General features: G+C 31.2%; 1 protein-coding gene across 1 annotated transcript in view; it reads right to left on the reverse strand.

Moving 5' to 3' along the window:
• LOC142318962 (juvenile hormone esterase-like) overlaps positions 1-13708 on the reverse strand; it is a 76543-nt gene that overhangs the window by 48795 nt on the left and 14040 nt on the right. Inside the window, exon 2 of the mRNA XM_075355677.1 lies at positions 1936-2073. The gene's annotated coding sequence lies outside the window, so the exon portion shown is untranslated. The remainder of the gene's footprint in view (positions 1-1935; positions 2074-13708) is intronic.

Here is a 13708-nt window from a genome sequence, read left to right on the forward strand (position 1 = left end):
CTTCAAAATCAGCTGATTTACGATGAGTTTTACTACTAAACCACCTAGTGGGTTTAAATTTCTTGATGTAGTCACAGTTGAAATAATTATAAAAGGTTATTAGATTATTTTGATAATTAATTATTAATTTAATTATAAATAATGTGCAAATGATCAAAGTAAATAACCAACCAACCTACGTCTACTGACACATAGTATTTCTTTGGCACAATTAAGTTATAAGTTTATCAACTATCTTTGTATTTACATAAATTAGTTCAGTTTCATCAAATAATTACAGTAATGAAATACAATAGTATACAAACTCAACATCCAATAATTTACTAAATTTGACATCAAACCAGAAAGATATAAAGGTAAATAATTGATTACACCATATATTACTTCATTAACACGGCACTCCAGCTAAAAATATAATGCTCTTCTGTCAACTACTGGATAAGCAGCCACAAACCAAAATTAAATGGTAAATAAAGTTCCTCCAGGATGGATTTTTGTGTCTATTTAAATTTCATGTATAAATTGGAAGTTTTCATTTAAAAAAATTGTCTCATATTTATAGTAAGTATTATTGTACCATAATAACTTACTATAAGACACAGTGTTAAATTAATGAACTTTATAAACAAAAGTTTAATTTATTTCTTCATTACTTAGACATGTTCTTTATTATATCAATTAGATAAAATATTATTTATAGAGTGTTGCAAAAACCCAATCAAAACTGACTAGAAGTTTTTTAACCTGAACAGTAATAATTCTGTGTGTGTGTGTGTGTGTGGGGGGGGGGGGAAGGGATAGGTGGGTGGGTGTGTGTATTTATATATATATATATATATATTATTTTTTTAAAAGCAATTCTTTTAATAACCATACTTCTCTGTACCAACACAAATTAGTTTATATTTAACAGATCATCCCTAAGTACCGAACAATTGAAATAGGATGACTTACCTTATTTCATTACATAACAGAAGTGCTTTCACAAATTTGATTTGCATCATCAGCTGCATACATTATATATATATTACAAAACCATCAAAAACTGGCAATCCATGACATAAATACTGCCTATTCACTTACAATTTTATGTTAAAAATATTTTTAAAATAAGTAAATTTTTTTTAAAATTTAACTTATACTTTAAAACTATTTAAAAATGTAAAACCATTTATTTAAATTAAAAATTTTTAATTATAATTTACAAGTAGAATCAGTGAAATGGCTAGCACATGATTTTGCTTTGCTTAAGGTTTTATTTTTATTTTAAAAGTTTTAATTTATAATTATGTAATTTTTATCTTTCTTTTAATTACATTTTGACATTTTAATTTTGAATTTGTTAATTTTAATAATTAATCTTTGAAATTTTAAACAATTTTTTATATTTTTAACATTTTTATATTTTATGTTTTTATCTCTTGCTGGGATTATAGTTAAAAAATTTTAATTTATATAAAAGTTTTTAAATTTTTTTATGGTTTTAAAGTATGATAAATTAAATTTAATTTAAAAATTAAAAAAAATGTATTTATTAATATATAATGTGTGCAGCTGATGATACGAATCAAATTCACAAAAGCTCTTTTGTTATGTAATGAAATAAGGTAAGTCATCCTATTTCATTTATTCTGTACTTAGAGTTTATCTGTTAAATATAAATTAATTAAAATATATATACATACATACATACTCATATATACAGTTTTATGAGTATATAGTTTTTTAAAAATTCAAATAATTCATCAACATATTGACCACTGTGCTAATTAAATTCAAAAAATAACAAATTAACCATCAAAACACAGTAACAGAGTTACACATAATAATGTTAATGTATTTTTGTGGTTAAGTACTTAATTTTTGAAAAAAATAAAAAAATATATATGTATGTATATGTGTTTAAATTTTAATTCGTAATAAATAATAGCATACCTTAATTTTAATGTAGGTATGAAGCACTGCCCCACAACAAGAGCTCTTCATAGAATATCTGGAGGAAAGACATGATTTCTGGATGACGACATTTAAAGGATCCAAGCAAGTTCAGAGCCACCTATTTCCATGAATCCGCTAGACAGAAATCCAAACATTATAATTTTCATATCATCTTTATCTTTGTATTCATTTTTATTTGGAATTCATTGCTTACAGTGCATGGTGGGATGAGTGCCATGTGTATGGTACCATGTGACTCCAGTGTACACATCTCTGAAGAAACAAAGCATTGAAGAAGAAGAAGATGAAAATATTTAACCCATTGATTTGCAGGATAGGGTTAATGATAATAATACTGATAACAATATCTAATGATGAAAACTAGATTTTCAAACAGAAAACAGTATACATTGAAATAAACAGGATCAACTAAAGCCTTTTTTTACATTCTAAGGCTAAAAATAGAGTTTTATTAATTCATTATAACTTGATTTAACCTGTTATTCAAAATATTTTATTGGCACTTTTTAAAAGAATGTTAACTTTTTTAATGAAAAGAATATATTATAAATTAAAACAAATAAATATATTAATTTTGCCAAGAAAAAAAAATCGGCTGAACGTGGTTAAAATAAATACAAAATTCATGCATCTTCTTTGAAGCAGAAATTTTGTATATGACCAAGAATATGGGGGGATATAAAAATGTATTTAAATAAATTTTTCAGAGTATATTTACATCAACTTAGGTCTGTTCTGACCTGTTTTGTTTGAAATCATTTATATAAAAATAATTTTAAAAGATTATTCTTATTCAAATAGTTAAAAAAAAGAAAGTATAAAATTATAATCTATTTAGAATAAAAACTTTTAAATACAATACCTAATTATTTAACATGTATTAGATTTCAATCTGTACAAAAACCATTCGTTTTTTATTTAGAAGAGTAATACTGTTTTATGTATTCAACAAATTAAATTGATAATTATTAGGAACAAAGATTTTTAAACAAAATTAAAAAATAATATTAATGTATGTTTAAATTTAGAAAAAAATTTTAAGTTAAAAAAATAGCAATTTGTAAAAAAAGCAAAAATTTCTTAATGGTGGACTGGAAGGATACAATGCAGAATCACTGATAAAGACATCCTGGTTCAACCACAACGGTAGAGTAGTAGGGACAAAACAACCTCTAGTAAATTTTTTTATAAATAATAAAAACAATATTTAATTAAATATAAGTAAATCTTCTGATTAAATTATTTATAAATATATTTCCTTGTAATATCATTTACTAAATTATGTGACACCAATTAAAGCAAAAAATTATTATAATTAACAAACAAAACTTAAAAATATATGAGTGTTAATGGTGAGGAAGAATGGCATGCTTTTAAGTATATAATTCAAAAGAAGGCTGATAAAACTTACAGAAAGAGAAAAGAGTAGATAAGATCTTTATATTTGAAGTAATGAACTTAAGGAAGCAGTCGGTTAAATAAAAAAATTAAATACAGACAAATATGATCCAGCTGGGGATGTATCATTCGGATCTAGAATACTAATTAGTTGCATTATTGAAAATAAGGTCTTCTGGAATTCATAGAGAAATAAGAAATGTCAATATGATGACTTTACTGGTGACTGATTACTAAGGACAGATACTGACAAAACTGAAATGAAGGTGGATGATTGGATGAAACATGTATACTGGTACAAAAAGAAAATAGATTATTTTAATATTCACCTTTAGTAATGATAATAGAATACAATGTTAGATGTGTTAAATTTGTGGTAGTTACAAGTTAAGTAGCTACTACTGGAAAAATATTTTTTAAGTCTCTTTAAGAGTATAATGTCTATAACAAATTGCAATAATTATCATAAAATAAGTCTCTTTAATGCAGGATATAAGATTTATAATGAAATTTTAACAGCCAGGTTGCATATATGATGAAAACAATCCTATTTAAAGAACCATTAGAATGTGAAAGAGGACAATCTCTCAGAGGTAATGTTTTATAAACAGATAATTGAAAAACATAGAGAGTTCAATTGTATCTTTTCTACAATGGTGCATATCTATTAGGGCAATGTATTATATTTCAAAATGCCTTAAAACATATGCCTTTTTAAAGAAATCTTATTACAAAAATGCAAATATGGGTTGGACTAGAATAGGGAAAATTTTAATTGAAAAACTTAATTTAAGTGTAAGACAAGTTGTAATTTTTTACAGTATTATTCGATATATATAAATAAAATATAAGTGGTTAAAATTTCATATGAAGTTTTAATTCATGCAGATGACATAATGATGATGATTCAAGCAGACTATGAGGGCATAATAAAGTTATGTTTTTTTTTTAATATAGACGAAAGTTTTTTAGAAAATTTAAAAAAACATTGACTGACTGACTTGTTGATATGATAGTGAAGAATCAGCATTGACTATAGAAGGCAAGCATGAGAATTTAGAGTGTAAAGACATGATTTCTGTATTTAGCATCCAAAGCAAGTAAAGGAAAAATGAAGGAGAATAAGAAATGAAGGAGGTGTAACTTCAATATTGAAGGACAAAATCTATAGACTATGAGATATGAGGAGCAGAGCAAACAGAATTTTAAAACAATTGTTTGAACAAGTTAAATAATGGAAAAATGAAGTTCCCAACAGGCTGAAAGGTTTTATGCTACAAGAAGAAAAAAAATCTATTGCATAAAAATGATAAATTTTGATCTATATTTATGAAAATTAAAAAACTGATTATTTAATACTTACAAAATAATTATATGTGGGTGGAAACTTCTGCTATTGACTCTTGAAGAAAAAGACTGAGGAAAAAAAATAACATTCAACAAATACTAAAATGGTTGCTACCATTTGTAACAACCAGAACTCTATTAAAATGGGTGTTACCAATTGTAACAACCATGAACTCTAAGAGAAGACCTCAACACTAAGAACGGAACACTCACAAAGCACTACGTGACACACTCACGGCACTTACTCACTGCATATAACATAGACATTATTCTATGTCTATTTGGTTTTAATATTACAAAAAAAAATCAAAAGCCACATTTATAAAAATATTAATATTAATTATATTTATGAATCTTCAAATTGCTTGTCACAGGACATTCCTCCACTTTTTTTATTACCTCGTTTATTCCTTTCTTTTTGTGACCATAGATATATTTCTATATCTTATTTTGCTTGAATTAAATACTGTAATCTAGTATTGCGATTTAAATAATTTATAACCAGAGTTGGATACTGTAAGACTCAATCAAGCCCACTACTCTTTTTGTAACTTTGTTTTTCAATCTTGAACTATTACTTCCGTCCTATGACACTGTCACCCCAAAAAAAAACTTCCAGAGCTTCATCTCTTCTATCCAGAATCCCAACAGCCCACATATTTCACTTACATAATGTCATATTTTACACAATTTTTTTTTACAAATTCTTCCTTAATTCTCTAGAACTCATATTTTGTGTCAGAAAAACACCAGTCAGAATTTTCTCCATATAATCTTGAAGCTTTCACCACCACCTCTTATGTAAAAGAAAAAGAACACCCTGCTAAGTAAAAAATCTTGTATACTGGTTAGTAAATGCTACATTTATCTGTAGGTGCACCTTTTCTATTTTGCAATACTGTGCTTTCTTTTTCCTGTTTAGCCTCAGGTAACTACCGTTTAGATAATACTTAAGAGGATGAATGAGGATGATATGTAAAAGTGTGAATTAAGTGTAATCTTGTACATTCTCAGTTCGACCATACCTGAGATGTGTGGTTAATTGAAACCCAACCACCAAAGAACACCGGTATCCACGATCTAGTATTCAAGTCCGTGTAAAAATAGCTGGCTTTACTAGGACTTGAACACTGGAACTCTTGACTTCCAAATCAGCTGATTTGGGAAGACGCGTTCACTGTAGGTGCACCTGCCAATCTTCAACATCACTCTACTTTACAGCTTAGCTTCTTTATTTGGGCATTCCTGTTACCCTTAGATGATTCAAATCTTCTTGAATACAACATATTATCTAGCAAAAGTTCTTCAAAAATTATACTCATACCATCACTGCCCTCAAAAATAATTCTTTCTTAATTGAAGTAATTCATTAGTTTTCGTAAGCTAATAACATTATTAACTTATCTGAAATTTTACATTTCTTTAGACAGAGTGGCTCTGGAGTTGCGCCAATTGGTGGACGTCTATCCAATTGAAGTCCAAAGCCATCAAAACTTTGATGGTTTCCGGCTTTACAGTGTGAAGGCCTCCAGGGTGCAAACCTTGCGCTGGATTCAGTCGTAACTCGACTATCAGGCATGGTAGACCAGGTAGTGGAGGGAGTTCGGCGCTTCAAACCCGTAACGGGTGAAGCTTTGGGCGAGCTCCACAAATCAATCAAGAGAGTGGAGGAGAAGGTTAAGAAACCTATCTCCTTTGCCTCTATAACTGCCGCGCCTGCGCCTAAGCGGGTAGGTCCGCCGCCGCCAGCAAAAGCGCCGGCCAAAAGTAAGCGGGCCACTTTAAAAGTGGTCCCAGTTAAGCCTGGTCAGGGGGCTTCGTCTGCTATGACGGAGCTAACCCTCAAGAAGATCCTGGACCCGCGGAAAGAAAGGTTCCAAGTTTCCCGGGTCACTAAAACCAGGGATCATGGCATTGTACTGGAGGTCGTTAATGAGCAGCAGGCAAGACAACTGCTGGAGGCCGATGTTCTGGCCAAGAACGGGCTGAAGGCTCAGCTGTTAACCGAGCTTAAGCCACAGATTGGTTTATGATATGCCGAGGGCAACGCGGGTAGAGGAGCCCGAAATCCTCAAAGCGATCCACGGCCAAATTCCTGTGTTGGATATGGCCGTCGAGGACTTCCTTAATTAATGGAGTCATAAAAATAACTTTCAAGAATAGAGTGAATAAAGATACAATTTTAAAATTTTATAAATTCCAGCATTTATATATGGCACAGAGACATGGTGCATTACCAAACAGATGTAAAAATGTATCCAGGCAGCAGAGATGCGGTTTTTAAGGAGCATTGCTGGATATCATTTGAACAGGCAAAGAAATAGTGAAATAAGAAACGAGTAGAATATATTTGAATTAAGTAGAAGGATTAAAGCACTGAGAGAACTGGAAGACACGTGCTGATAGACATGGAGGAGTGAAAGGTTACCTAAACTATTCTACAATTATATACCCCACGGAAGAAGAAGTGTGGGTCGACCTAGGAAACATTGATGAGATTAGTTTCAGGATATTGATTGATTTGTGATTTTCGTAATGGGATTAATACTCAATATGTAAAGAAGAAGAATAACATCCTAATGTCACAGGTCTGATTAAAAAAAATTAATAACTGAAATTAATAAATTCAAACTGAAAACACGTATATTTGTAGATATGGGCTGATCCGAAAATAATCTCTGAGATAAATCCACGGTATGATCATGAAAATAAACACTGAAATTTAATATTAATAAAAATAAAATATTTCAAATATTGAAGTATGAAATTCCAATGAACATCTTTCTATTATATACACCTATACGCCGTCAACGAGTACCGCTGATCTGTCTACGGCTGGTGTGCCTGATAAGGAGCCCGAGGAGAAGCCTACAAAAAAAGAAGAGTGCCTAGTAGTAATTCGGGCGAGGAGGTTGCGTCGGAGATTGAAATTTTAGTTAATATTATTATAAAAATATTATAGAGTAAAATATTAGGAGGTAAAGGGACTTCAGAATTTGTGTAAAAGTCATCCCATGACAAGAAGATTATGTCAGTGAACAAAATCCTTAACCTTGCCAAGGATGTTAAGGAAGTCATTGAGGATTTGAAGGCCAAGAAAAATACGTCTGAGAAATATACGCAAACGGTGAGGAATAGTCTGGATACACTCCTGAACATGTTAAAGTACGGGACCATTGAGGAGTTTAAACAAGTGCTTACTGGGAGACTGAAGACGGGGTCTTGCGTCTTGGCAGGTCAGGTGGAACAAAAACCCCCCCAGGTTGCTACACGCACGTTATATTTCCTATAGTGTCTAATTTAGGTGCGAATTTATGGGTCTCTCCCAATCGGTATAGCACACAGTTTTTCTCCGGGTATGGTGCCTTTCGGGCGAGCTCTAGGTTTCGTTTGGTGGATTTGAGTCAATGCCCGGATTGCGAGACTGATGATACAATGGACCACGTCTTCTACGTCTCTCCCCGATATGAGGTCGAACGTTCACGTGCTGTTAGGGAACTTGGGAAAATACATTCCTTTCTGAATATCCATACCAACTGGATGATCTGCGAGGAATGGTCTATAGTGGATGGTTTTCTTCGCGCCCTTGCAATGTGTAGGTCTGCAGAGGAAGTTTGACCGAGGTACTCGATCGTGATAGGATCCCGGGTGGCTAGGGTTCCGGCTTAGACATTGGATTGGTTGGAGGTAGACGCATTGGCATCGTGTCACGGTTACATTGGTATTGTTTGTGATTCGATTTGGGGCTCCCGCTGATGGGAGTGGCTGCGCTGCTGGGGTATGGTAGCCCGTGCAACCGGGGGCGTGGCTTCCCTCCGCTCCCCGCTGATCGTGACTTGGTAATGCCACGCGAGACACCATGATGGCACCGAGTGCGGGTGCGGGTGCAGGGTTTTTCCCAGTCTCCTCCGAGGACCGGAATGAGGTTGCGTTCCCCTTGTTAGGTCGACTTAATTGGGTATAGGTCTGAATTTCTATCTTGCGTAAAACACAATTTTAATTCGTATGCGTGTAGCACTGATTTAACTTTAAACTCGTTCATTTTCTGAGGCACTCACAGTCACAAACGGTGTTGTCAAATCTGAACTAATTTTTTTCACTCAATTCTTCAATATTCATCTAAAGATAGGAGGTAACAGGTGTAAACCTTTCGATATATTTTATTAATAATAGATTGTAGATCGTTATTATTATAATTTTTTTTTGTTTTTTTATAGATAAAAAATATGGATATTAGATGTGGAAGAAATTTATAAATCATAAAGATTTATTATAATTAAAATTTTATTATTATCATAACGAGTAAGTTTTTTTTACTTATGTTGTATGCCTGTCATCTAATAATGTATCAGACATAAATACTGTTAAGCAGTTCTTATCAAGGTTTTGCCACAGTTTCCCTTGATACAACAGGGCAAATGCCGGAACAGTTTATTTACTTTTCCGTGGAATTTAATCTTTGATATCCTTATTCCATTTAAAATAATAAAAAATAAATATTTATTTACAATTTTAATTGTTGTAATTGTTTTCATTACCGCTTAATGACGAATTAATGTGACACCGTTAACCATTAAGAGTATAGAAAACAGTTACAATTATTTTGTAAAATTTTTGTGAATTTTATAACTTTAATAACATTAATTTATAACTTTTAATAATAATAATAATAATAACCCAGAGGGGTATCCTGTCACTCTACTGGGCGCGTCCTCAAGGTGGCGGAGAGAGGAAGGCCCTGTAGATATACAGGGTAGGTGGTGTTCTTTAAAGGCCCACCCGCGGACCATAAGATGATCCGTAAGATGTTTAAGATTATTATCTATTATATAAGTTATTCGTTATAAGTTATACGACTATTATAATAGTGGTAAACATTTTGCGGACATAACGTTACATTTTTATTGACGTTTATTATTTTATTGATCGACAATAGATTATTATGAACGTAACAATTTAACTTCAATTTAATTATACATAAAAAATTATATACATGAATATTAAATTAACAATTTCAAATAATCCCTGATGATGGAGAAGTGACTCCGAAAGCGCTCGGATACTTACATTAAAAATTGTTGGTAAGTGGAAATATTATTTTATACAAATTGATTATTCAGTTTTGCTATTCATACTACTGGATAAAAACTTGAAATTTAAAATCACTTAAATCAAGATAACATTTGATTAGTAGCCAGCACAAAATAAAAAATTTAAACTAAAAGACCCAACGGTAATTTATTATTTAAAAGCTGACAGCACACAGTGAAATTGCAAACAATATTACTTAACTCTGGTAATTTATAGAAATCAGTGTATTAAATGTGACTTTGAAACATTATTCTAACGTTGCACTCTTCAATTTAATTTTTACTACAAATTTTGCTTATTAAGGGTAGTATGATTTTTTTTGTCTTCGAAACCCCATTTTTTCCACCCACTGGGCCAATGGTTGGTGATATGAAAATCGTTACTTAGATAACTTTTAGGCCCTTATCTAAAGATAGTAAGAACTTTAAACAGATTCGATATTTTACTTAGAAAGTTATAGCGATATTTTGTTTTTTCGAAAAAGTCAACTCATTTCCATTCTCATGGTCCGATTTTGGCCGTTAACGAACGCGACTGAGATTTTCGATCGAATTATTTTTAAGAAACAATTTTAAAGTGATTGGCGCAAAATTACGGCAGTTATCGTGTCCACAAGAAAGTGAAATATACACATTTATATATATATATATATATATATATATATATATATATAGAAATGTACATAAAATTTTTAGCTGACGGTGGTTTCGGGGTTTGGGGGATATAAAACGCGAAGATATCTCGAAATTTTCCGGAAGTCGAATCATGGTACCCACAACAATAGGTAGCTTTCTTATGAAAACAGCCTAAAAATGGGATGAATAATACAGTACGAAAATAGAGTACTGCCTATCTTCTCACTAAGAACATTTTACAAATTGAGTATTAAAGTTTAAATAACTTACAAACTGAGGCACTATATAATTCTAGTCCTACCATAAGCACTGGATGAGGCAGAATGTCTGCAGTTTTTTTAGAACAAGAAATAGCAAAAGTAGAAAAAAGAATTTTAAGAAAAATTTATGAACCAAAATATGAAGATGGAATTTACAAAGTGCAGAAAAAATAGGGGACTTATACGGAAAATAAAATTGCAGTTTTAGTCATTTATGCAGAATGAACAACCAAATATGATTGACAAACAAATATTAGATTTTTACATAAATAAAGCCACAAATACCAACCGGTTTAAAGAAATAGAAACAGATCTAAAAACATTAAACAATTGTAAGGATCTGTTTAAAGACAGAGATGAATTTAGAAAAGTGATTTGAGAATCTTAATTTCCAGAGAGAAGGAAAAAGAAGGGTATAGATGGATGTCGTCTTGCTTTGCACGAAAGCAAGACGACAAAAGAACGAAAATCTTTTGGGAAAACAAAAAGAAGTAAAAACTATGTAAACATGATCTATAATGGTCGAAAAATGTTAATTAATAATAAAGTGATTTTGAAATTATTTAAAATCAACCTGGATAGTTTATGTCGTTATTTTGAAGGAGTTTTAAATATTAACAACAAAATACTACTAAATATTTGCAATATTTTATTAAATATTAATATATCTATTGTACAATCTTGACTTTATATTATATAGAGTTTATCAATTCTAAGTGTATGTACTAGATAACATAACAGCAGATTTATCGTTCATTTATGAAAATAGTTTGAAAATTCGATAGGTCGATAAAATATATAAGTTTTTTTTGTGTTCAGTCATTTGACTGGTTTCATGCAGCTCTCCAAGATTCCCTACCTAGTGCTAGTCGTTTCATTTCGATATACCCCCTACATCCTACATTCCTAACAATTTGTTTTGCACATTCCAAACGTTGCCTGCCTATACAATTTTTTCCTTCTACCTGTCCCTCCAATATTAAAGCGACTATTCCAGAATGTCTTAATATGTAGCCTACAAGTCTGTCTCTTCTTTTAGCTATATTTTCCAAATGTTTCTTTCTTCATCTATTTGCCACAACACCTCTTTTCATTTGTCACTTTATCCACCCATCTGATTTTTAACATTCTCCTATAGCACCACATTTCAAAAGCTTCTAATCTTTTCTTCTCAGATATTCCGATCGTCCAAGTTTCACTTCCTTATAAAGTGACAATCCAAACGTATACTTTCAAAAATCTTTTCCTGACATTTAAATTAATTTTTTATGTAAACAAATTATATTTCTGACTGAAGGCTCGTTTAGCTTGTGCTATTCGGCATTTTATGTCGCTCCTGCTTCGTCCATCTTTAGTAATTCTACATCCCAAATAACAAAATTCTTCTACCTCCATAATCTTTTCTCCTCCTATTTTCACATTCAGTGGTCCATCTACGTTATTTCTACTACATTTCATTACTTTCGTTTTGTTCTTGTTTATTTTCATGCGGTAGTTCTTGCGTAGGACTTCATCCATACCATTCATTGTTTCTTCTAAATCTTTTTAACTCTCGGCTAGAATTACTATATCATCAGCAAATCGTAGCATCTTTATCTTTTCACCTTGTACTGTTACTCCGGATCTAAATTGTTCTTTAACATCATTAACTGCTAGTTCTATGTAAAGATTAAAAAGTAACAGGATAGGGAACATCCTTGTTGGACTACCTTTATTATACGGCTTCTTTCTTATGTTCTTCAATTATTACTGTTGCTGTTTGGTTCCTGTAAATGTTAACAGTTGTTCTTCTATCTCTGTATTGAACCCTAATTTTTTTTAAATGCTGAATATTTTATTCCAGTCTACGTTATCGAATGCCTTTTCTAGGTCAATACATGCCAAGCATGTTGGTTTGTATTTCTTTAATCTTCCTTCTACTATTAATCTGAGGCCTAAAATTGCTTCTCTTGTCCCTATACTTTTTCTGAAACCAAATTGGTCTTCTCCTAACACTTCTTTCACTCTCCTCTCAATTCTTCTGTATACAGTTCTAGTTAAGATTTTTAATGCATTACTAGTTAAACTAATTGTTCTGTATTCTTCACATTTATCTGCTCCTGCTTTCTTTGGTATCATGACTATAACACCTTTTTTCAAGTCTGATGGAACATCCCCTTTTCCATAAATATTACACAAATATATAACAAAGAGACAAGAGGGAGAACAAAACAAACGGAGGGAGAAAAGGGATTTGTGACAGAATCTTGTAAAGGTCCCGGTTGGTGGGCATATGAACATTTGGTTTAGCTGGTTTAGTTAGTTTAGTTAGTAATACAGGGATATGTAGAAGCAAAAAAAAAAAAAAGAATTGTAGGACGTATTTATTTACTAAATCCTAATCTAGATTAAAAAAGATGGAGATTAATATCATTCCATTCAGTTAATTGATAACAGTCATGAGATAAATATTAAAAGTTAAAAAACCGAATGCCAAAAAAAAGCTCTTTAATATAGGACAATTAAAGAGCGTGCGGGTGACAATTTTGTATATAGTATAATTTTGTTCTCCAATTTTTAACTTTATTTAAATATATATATATATAGAGAGAGAGAGAGCCTGTGACACTACAGGTAACGTAAGGGTTCCAACGCAGGGACATAAATCTAAATCGGCCTAGCCTTTGAGCTGCTTCGGTGGAACATACATATATTCACCCTAAATTTATTACATCCTTTTTGGGCAATCATGTAAAAAGGATGAAATACAAAATTATCTATTACGAACATTGTCATTAATATTAAACAAGTCTAGAAACAATAATGCCATATACTTCCATTTTTTCTTTCGTTGATGTTTCTTTTATTTTTATAAAACTTTTAAAATGTGGCTTTTTCTAAACTCACATAAAAAAAATACTTCTCAATTCATGCAATATCAACTTTATGACACCGGCTAATTTAGAAAGTTTTGCAAACTGTTTACTTGACGCAGGTATAAAACAAAATTTAAAGAAAAGAATGCTATTATTTTTTATG

Source organism: Lycorma delicatula, chromosome 2 (genome assembly GCF_047948215.1).
Source record: "Lycorma delicatula isolate Av1 chromosome 2, ASM4794821v1, whole genome shotgun sequence".
NCBI lineage: Eukaryota > Metazoa > Arthropoda > Insecta > Hemiptera > Fulgoridae > Lycorma > Lycorma delicatula.